The following is a 7065-nucleotide window of genomic DNA, read 5'->3' on the forward strand; positions in this document are numbered from 1 at the left end:
TGAGAACGCGGGTTCCTATCCCGGCCTCGGTGGTGGCGGCGGAATATTGATGGAGGTGAAATTCAAAAACACCTTTGTGTCGTGAGATTTCTGTGCACGTTAAAGAACCCCAAGCGGTCAGAATTAATCTGGAGGCCTCAAACGCGGCGTTTCTCATAGCCCGTGTGAAGCCGTGAAATGTTACCACCCCACCCCCCCTCCACGCCATACCATATCGCTCCAAACGCCTAATTTCATATAGCTTTTGCCTTCCTTGCGTTATGGCGAAGTATATGTTATTGCTCTTAAATCTGTACACTGGGACTCCGTTCTTTGGAAGTATACAGACAAGGCCCCTCTGAGATCGAATTACGTTCCATTTCCCCCTTGTCTCCCTGGGGTCCTGCTCCGCAAGGTTATGTCACTTTTCCCTTTTATAGCTTCTGGCTCTACGTGAACATCACTATTCTCGAGTCGCAGTGCTTAGTTTCAGCCCGCAATGTACAAAAAAAATCTACAGCACGTCAGCAATTCAAGGCACCTTGTCCGACCTAAAAAATGGTTCAAAGGGGTAATACCTGGCAATGAGCAGCTCGTAGTACCGCACGTGGTATAAGAATGTAGCTGTCAAGCAGAATCGAAAAAATAGAGGAATTTTTCCTCGTTTTTCTTTGATGCCTAAAGGTATAAATATATTTTAATTAATGTCGTCGTGGCGGCAACAGTGAAGAAACACTATGAAAGCAGTGCAAAAATTTTGTTCGTCTACCGCAATCAGCGTTCACAGCTTTCGAACAGACCCTAGAAATAGGATAACATCTAAGTTGTTCATCTTAACCAGGAACATGAAAGGATGGTCCACAACGAAACGCACAGCCTGGGCCGCGATCGAGCCAGCGGATTCGATAAGCGCGTTCGCTGTCGCCGCCTCAGGCTCTGTACCTTCCTCGTCGACCTGGACGAGCGCCTTGTGGACCACGTCAGAGACACTGGGCGCACCGGTCTCGAATACTCCGGCAAGGTCGGCCTTGCCCGGCGTGAACAAGTCCTTGACACCGAGGTCCTCGAGCGTCTCCCGCATAGCCACGCTGTGCTCGATCCTGAACTTGGGAACGCTGACTTCCACGTCGTCCACCAGCTTCATGCTCGCTAGAAGCGCAGATAGGTTGGCTGGAGTCAGCGTCTCTTCCAAGTCGTAAAGTCCTTCTATGTCGTCCGGAAGGAGGATCACCATCGACATCATCTGACCCCTGTATGGGATCTCAAGTGCACGAGCGCACAACTCCTCGGAGTGGCCCATCTTGAAGCTGCGGTTCTGGAACATCATGTTCACTCGCACGGCGTTCTTGTAGTTGAGACGGAACTGCTGACGCGTCGTATGAACTGAGCGGAAAGGCCACTGCCAGAAGCCCCTGAAGCAGATGGCGCTGAGATGAATCAACGCCGTGTTGGCGTCCACACTGGAGGGCACAATGGCTTGGATCTTGGAGGCTGTTTGCTCCGAAGCCCAAGCGTTGGCTTCGCGCCGAACCGACTCGTGGCCGCTTTCGAAGTCGACCGACTTCATGGTGGCACCGTAAGACGCTTCCAGAAGGACGAGGTAGCTGCCATGAATGGGAAACTTCTGGTCGCTGTAAATCCGGTTGGCGACGTGGAATGTGACGTCAGGCACGTAGCCCGATAGGATCGTCAGCAGTTTGGAGAACTGGTCTTGGATTCGGTACTTGCTCGCCTTGAGGTTTAGCACAGCGAAGATCTGTTTGGCCGTGACGTTGCGAGAACCGCTGGCGAAGATTGCGAGTGCGCAGGCTATGCTGAACGGCGAGCATACGAGGTTTTCGTTCTGCTTGTTGTGGGCCTGCAGATGCTTGTACATACGCAAGGAAAACTTGAAAAGGGAATCGCACTGCGTACATGACAGCATGCCTAGGCCGGTTCTGCAACATGAAGAGAACAGCAAAAATAAAGAGTCAGAAAGACCTTTGCTTTAATGCGATTACCAGATCCCTCTGAGACTTTTTGAAGGATGCAACACGGCAGGAAAGAATGCGATTGGGATGTGATGAGAAAGCTGCTCACCTAGTAGGAAAAATTGTCCAGGTGCTTCTGCACAATTTTAATGGCCTTCTCCTAGAAAGAGGATTCCTTCGTACTTAAGTGCATGTTTCGAGGAGGCTAAATTTGTAAAGTGATTCGTATATTAATGCTTTACTTTTGAAAAATGAGTTTTTATCTCACAGATTATCTTCGTATAATAACGCAGCAATAACAGTAGACCAGGGTTGGTGGAAAGCATGGATTCTTACAAACGCAGCACATGATTTCATTAAACTCAGAAGGAGCCCTAAAGATGTCCCTTACCACGTGCATTTTTGTTTATATAAGATGCCAACTAACTATTCCTGGTACTCTCCTCTTTATTGTGCTGATTCATTATCGTCAGCATCATAATGAACCTAAGTTCACTCCAGGACAAAGGCCACTTTTCCAGGCACCCAATTAACTTGTCCAGTCAGCTGCGGCCACCTTATCCTTGCAAGCTTCCTAATCGCATCCGTTCACCTAACTCTATATTTCTCCCCAGCTGGTATACGTTTTCCTTCTCTTGGAACACATACCGCCACCCATGTAACGCTTCTTCCAGCTCTGCTATCGCAAAGGCGACGTGTCGTCTCTTTCAGAGTGCTGTGAACGTTCCACTCCGTGAATGTCCGACATGTCGGCGTCTTTGCGATGCCATTGCTGAAGGCGGCGCTACAAAGCCCCCACCAAGACCAGATGTCGAGAAATGAAAAAAATAAAAAGTTAAATATTAACCAGAGGTCCAATAACAACAGGAATACTGTGCAGAAAGGAGCTATGCCCATATGTATAGGTGTCGTCGGGGTACACATCAAAGTCCGGTGCTGGCTCTTAAGCCTTCGCAACTCTCCGATCACTGCATTTTACCCAGCCTCGACTTGATCTCACCTCGCATGCCTACTGGACTATGAATACTGACTGATATGATCTGGACCAGGGCTACACCTGTACATATGTGCTTATGCTCTTTCTGTACTGTGTACCTTTTGCTCTTTGCCCACTGTTTTATCATCTCTTTTTGTTAATATTTCTTTTAATTTCTATACTTCTGGTCTCGGTGGGGGCCACCTTCTGCGATGCCGTAACAAAGATGTCGGTCACGCGGGGAGTGGAACGTTCGCAGCACTCGGGCAAAGCCGACGTGTTGTCAGCTGGTCGAGGCCACTTACCATCGGCTATCTTCCGTCGCATTACATATCCTGCGCAGATTTCAACCAGGATATTTCTAAATCAGATTTTTTACCTTTCCCACTCTGCTTTCTTCCTGTCTGTGGAGATTAAACCAATCGTTTTCATTTCCATGACTCGCTGTGCTACCCTCAATCTAATCTCAAGTGTTTTCATTATCTTCCCAGCCTTCCCATAGAGACTCTAGAAGGCTAGATTTGCTGGAAAATTCTCACAGCACGCCACTCCCTCTCCCCGCGCCGGCAGGCTTAGCATAAATATGGCCGCCATGGCTCAACGTTGCCAGAGCAGCGAGCACAAAAATTTGGAGGAAATTGCCTGGAGCGGCTGCCTTCCGAAGTCTCTGGGCTATTCTTTCGAACCTGCATACATGCGCAAGGAGCTGTTTAAACGAGTTATAAAAAATATTTCTTTCCAATTTCCTTTCAGTGTTCGTTCATGATGTAAGCTGGCTTTGCCAACTACGTAGAAGTTTATTTTGTCTTTTATAATAACGAAGCTGCGAAGCAGATGCACAGGGCACCGCAGATATGAATGCCATTCTGGTAGCTTCAAACCGGGACAGCAATTAGTGGCCTTTGAGGAAAGGAAACGGCGCAGTAACTGTCTCACTTCTTAGTGGATACCTCAGCCGCGCTCAACTCCGGCTCCGCAGCCGTGGGCCCTAACCACTCAGCCGGCGCGGCCATATATTTTCCAAATCAGTTGGCGGGAGAGTGGGATTGTGGCCCTCACCTCCGAGAGGCTGGTGAATCTTATAGCTGATTGTGTCTCTGTACGAAACTTCGAATGGAATTTTCTGACCAATAAAGCTAGAACGAGACGCTTATTCTGCACATACGCTGGCCGCCACTTATTTGAGTTCATTTTAGGCCAACGGAAGCTTCTCAGCATGTCTGTCAACGCATCGAGGGCTCACACAAAAACTGTGAACAAACTGCTTGTCCAGTAGGATCAGGCACTTCGCACTTCTACGCGATCATTAGGGCTTCCCAGACAAACAAAATAACGGCGCCGTCTAGAGCTGATCATAGGCGCACGCCGTAGGCTTACCTTCACTTCGAATGCTGCTTTGCTTCTTCTTCTACCTGTTTTTTTTTTCGGGCGCGTGGTCAGTAAAGAAGGGGCAAAGCGGGAACATGACCGCTTGTTGATGATGATGATGATGCCCTCCGGCCTAATGGCATATACCCACGGTGAGGGATTGGTCAGGGTGCATTGCGAATACAAATGCAATCGTGGACAAGGAGGGGAGTATTTAAATAATTTTGTAACTGAGATTAGAATTTCTGCAAAAACTCTCATTCTAGCAGGGGAATCTACCTGATCTAATTCTATAGTCGTAAATATAATCGCGCACTGGTTTCAGAGCATATCCCTTGGCGCTTGCCCCGAAGGAGAGTAGAGTCGTAATAGATTGTGTAAGCCCTAGGCGACCAACGGGGATCTTCAAGTAAAATCCACGGAGAGAAGCAAACCGCCGGCATAAGCGGAAAAAGTGCCCTATTGACTCAATTTCGCCCCAAGACTCACAAATGTTGGTCATAGATAAACCCGCTAGACGTAAATAAAATTTAGTCATGGTATTCTGCAGCCCAAGAGGGTCATGGACACCTTACATTGTCTTGAGATGCACATCCGCACACTCCAAGGAAATGCCAGGAGTTGAAAATCCGCTGCAGCGAGGACAAGCTCATAGCTCAAGTAGTGGATACGGTGGAATCGTTGAAAGCGTGCTATATTCAAGCGCTCGCTCTCCAGTGCTTGCTCTTAGGTCGCCGCGCATCTCCGATCGCTGCATTTTACCCAGCCTCAACTTGAACTCACATTCCATGCCTACAAGACTATGAACACTGATATGATCTGTACTCGGACTACATCTGCACTTATGTGCATAGCCCCTTTCTGCATTGTGTTCCTTTTGTTCTTTGCCCACAGTTTCAAAACCTCAATTTTTCTCACTGGACAATAGGCCCATCAAGCCTAGGCCAACCAATCAACAAAAAAGACAGCGTCAGCTTTAGGGTCACAAAATGACTGAGCCCCTCATACACATGTGGCGTATGTTATATGAAAAGCTTTTCTCATATGATGAGCAATAGGTTTTATGAGGGTAGGCGCACTGTCCAAAGGCGTAGGTTTCCTAAAGACAAGAGGCCATTAATGGCGCACGCCTGGGCAGGTGGAGTGAGAATATGGCGGTGTTGCTCGCTATGGGCGTGTTGAAGAGCAGCATGGCTATGTGGACGGCCTGGCGCATCACGTCATACTCCTGGATGGCGGCGAGCTCCGAGCACACCTCGCCTCTCAGCGCTGTCACTTGCTGCCCAGTCTTGAGCACCAAGGCTTCGGATGACTGGAGCGAATAAGGACTGATTTCCTTCACCAGTTTAAATTAAGAGGTGGGGTTCTTGCGTCACCAGCCGGAAATTTCAACGCACCTGTCGAATTGCAGTTGCGTATATAAATTTTAATTGAAGTACTGCATCGACAGCGTTTAAAAGGACCGTTCTCAATTAGAACTGGACAGGCGAAATGGCAGCACCAATATGGCCACTGTTAAATACGGTGAAGTAGCTTGCGCATGGGAGTGTGCATTTAAACGGTCGTACTCGTTGTGCCACAGAGTGTGTCTCCTAATTGTTGGGACGCTCTGCCGCGCTATTTGGCGCACTTTCTGTACCAGGCGAGATGCGGGCGCTTTGTTAACCGGTTCTTATTTAAACCATCAATGCCGCTGAAGCCAACTTCAATAATATTATGGGCGAAGGATTAAATACGTTCGGACCTTCTCCATTTTAAGTATGTTGTTGTTGTTGTTGTTGTTGTCGTCGTCGTCGTCGTCGTCGTCGTCGTTGTTGTTGTTGTTGTCGTCGTCGTTGTTGTTGTTGTTGTTGTTGTTGTTGTTGTTGTTGTTGTTGTTGTTGTTGTTGTTGTTGTTGTTGTTGTTGTTGTTGTTGTTGTTGTTGTTGTTGTTGTTGTTGTTGTTGTTGTTGTTGTTGTTGTTGTTGTTGTTGTTGTTGTTGTTGTTGTTGTTGTTGTTGTTGTTGTTGTTGTTGTTGTTGTTGTTGTTGTTGTTGTTGTTGTTGTTGCTGCTGTTGTTGTTGTTGTTGTTGTTTTAAAAAGCGATGGCACATACCCACGGTGGGCGACAGGCCAGGGTTTGGTGCAGATCCAAACAAGGAGAAAATTTATCCAGGTTTATCTCAAGCGGCTGACAAATATAAATATGCTGGCAATATATGCCGGCAATAAAAGCTTCATCCTCCTCCTAGAGAACGTTGGGCTGATTATCAGGCTGCAGCTATCGAGTACTGAGGAGCACTCAAGCACGTAAAGAATACATTCTGTAATAATAATCTGCCATCGCTCTGAGGCTTATGGCTGATAACCGTAGGCATATTTCAGTTTACAGAAGGGTTTGGTTTGGTTTATGGGGGTTTAACGCCCCAAAGCGACTCAGGCTATGAGAGATGCCGTAGTGAAGGGCTCCGGAAATTTCGACCACCTGGGGTTCTTTAACGTGCACTGACATCGCACAGCACACGCACCTCTAGAATTTCACTTCCATCGAAATTCGACCGCCGCGGCCGGGATCGAACCCGCGTATTTCGGGCCAGCAGCCGAGCGCCATAACCACTCATCCACTGCGGCGGCTCAGTTTACCGAAAAGGGATAACCCAGCACTCAGCATTAAGGTTCAGGTTTGTTGCACAGTTAGCACTCAGCATACCACTAACTATGCAGTTACCTTTGCTCATGCCAACCAAAAAAGCACGGAAACAACGTATAAGTAGGAGAAAGGGAAAAATAGTA

The 7065-nt window shown here is 47.8% G+C and overlaps 1 pseudogene across 1 annotated transcript; it reads right to left on the bottom strand.

Annotated features, from left to right (window-relative positions):
- Positions 1 to 760: 760 nt before the first annotated feature.
- On the bottom strand, positions 761 to 4335 carry LOC144123174 (iris pseudogene; annotated as a pseudogene). Its single transcript, XR_013313029.1, has 2 exons — positions 4303 to 4335; positions 761 to 1916 (listed from the first exon to the last, which is right to left on the bottom strand). The product of XR_013313029.1 is annotated as an iris pseudogene (transcript).
- Positions 4336 to 7065: the final 2730 nt, after the last annotated feature.

This window comes from Amblyomma americanum, chromosome 3 (genome assembly GCF_052857255.1).
Source record: "Amblyomma americanum isolate KBUSLIRL-KWMA chromosome 3, ASM5285725v1, whole genome shotgun sequence".
Classification (NCBI taxonomy): domain Eukaryota; kingdom Metazoa; phylum Arthropoda; class Arachnida; order Ixodida; family Ixodidae; genus Amblyomma; species Amblyomma americanum.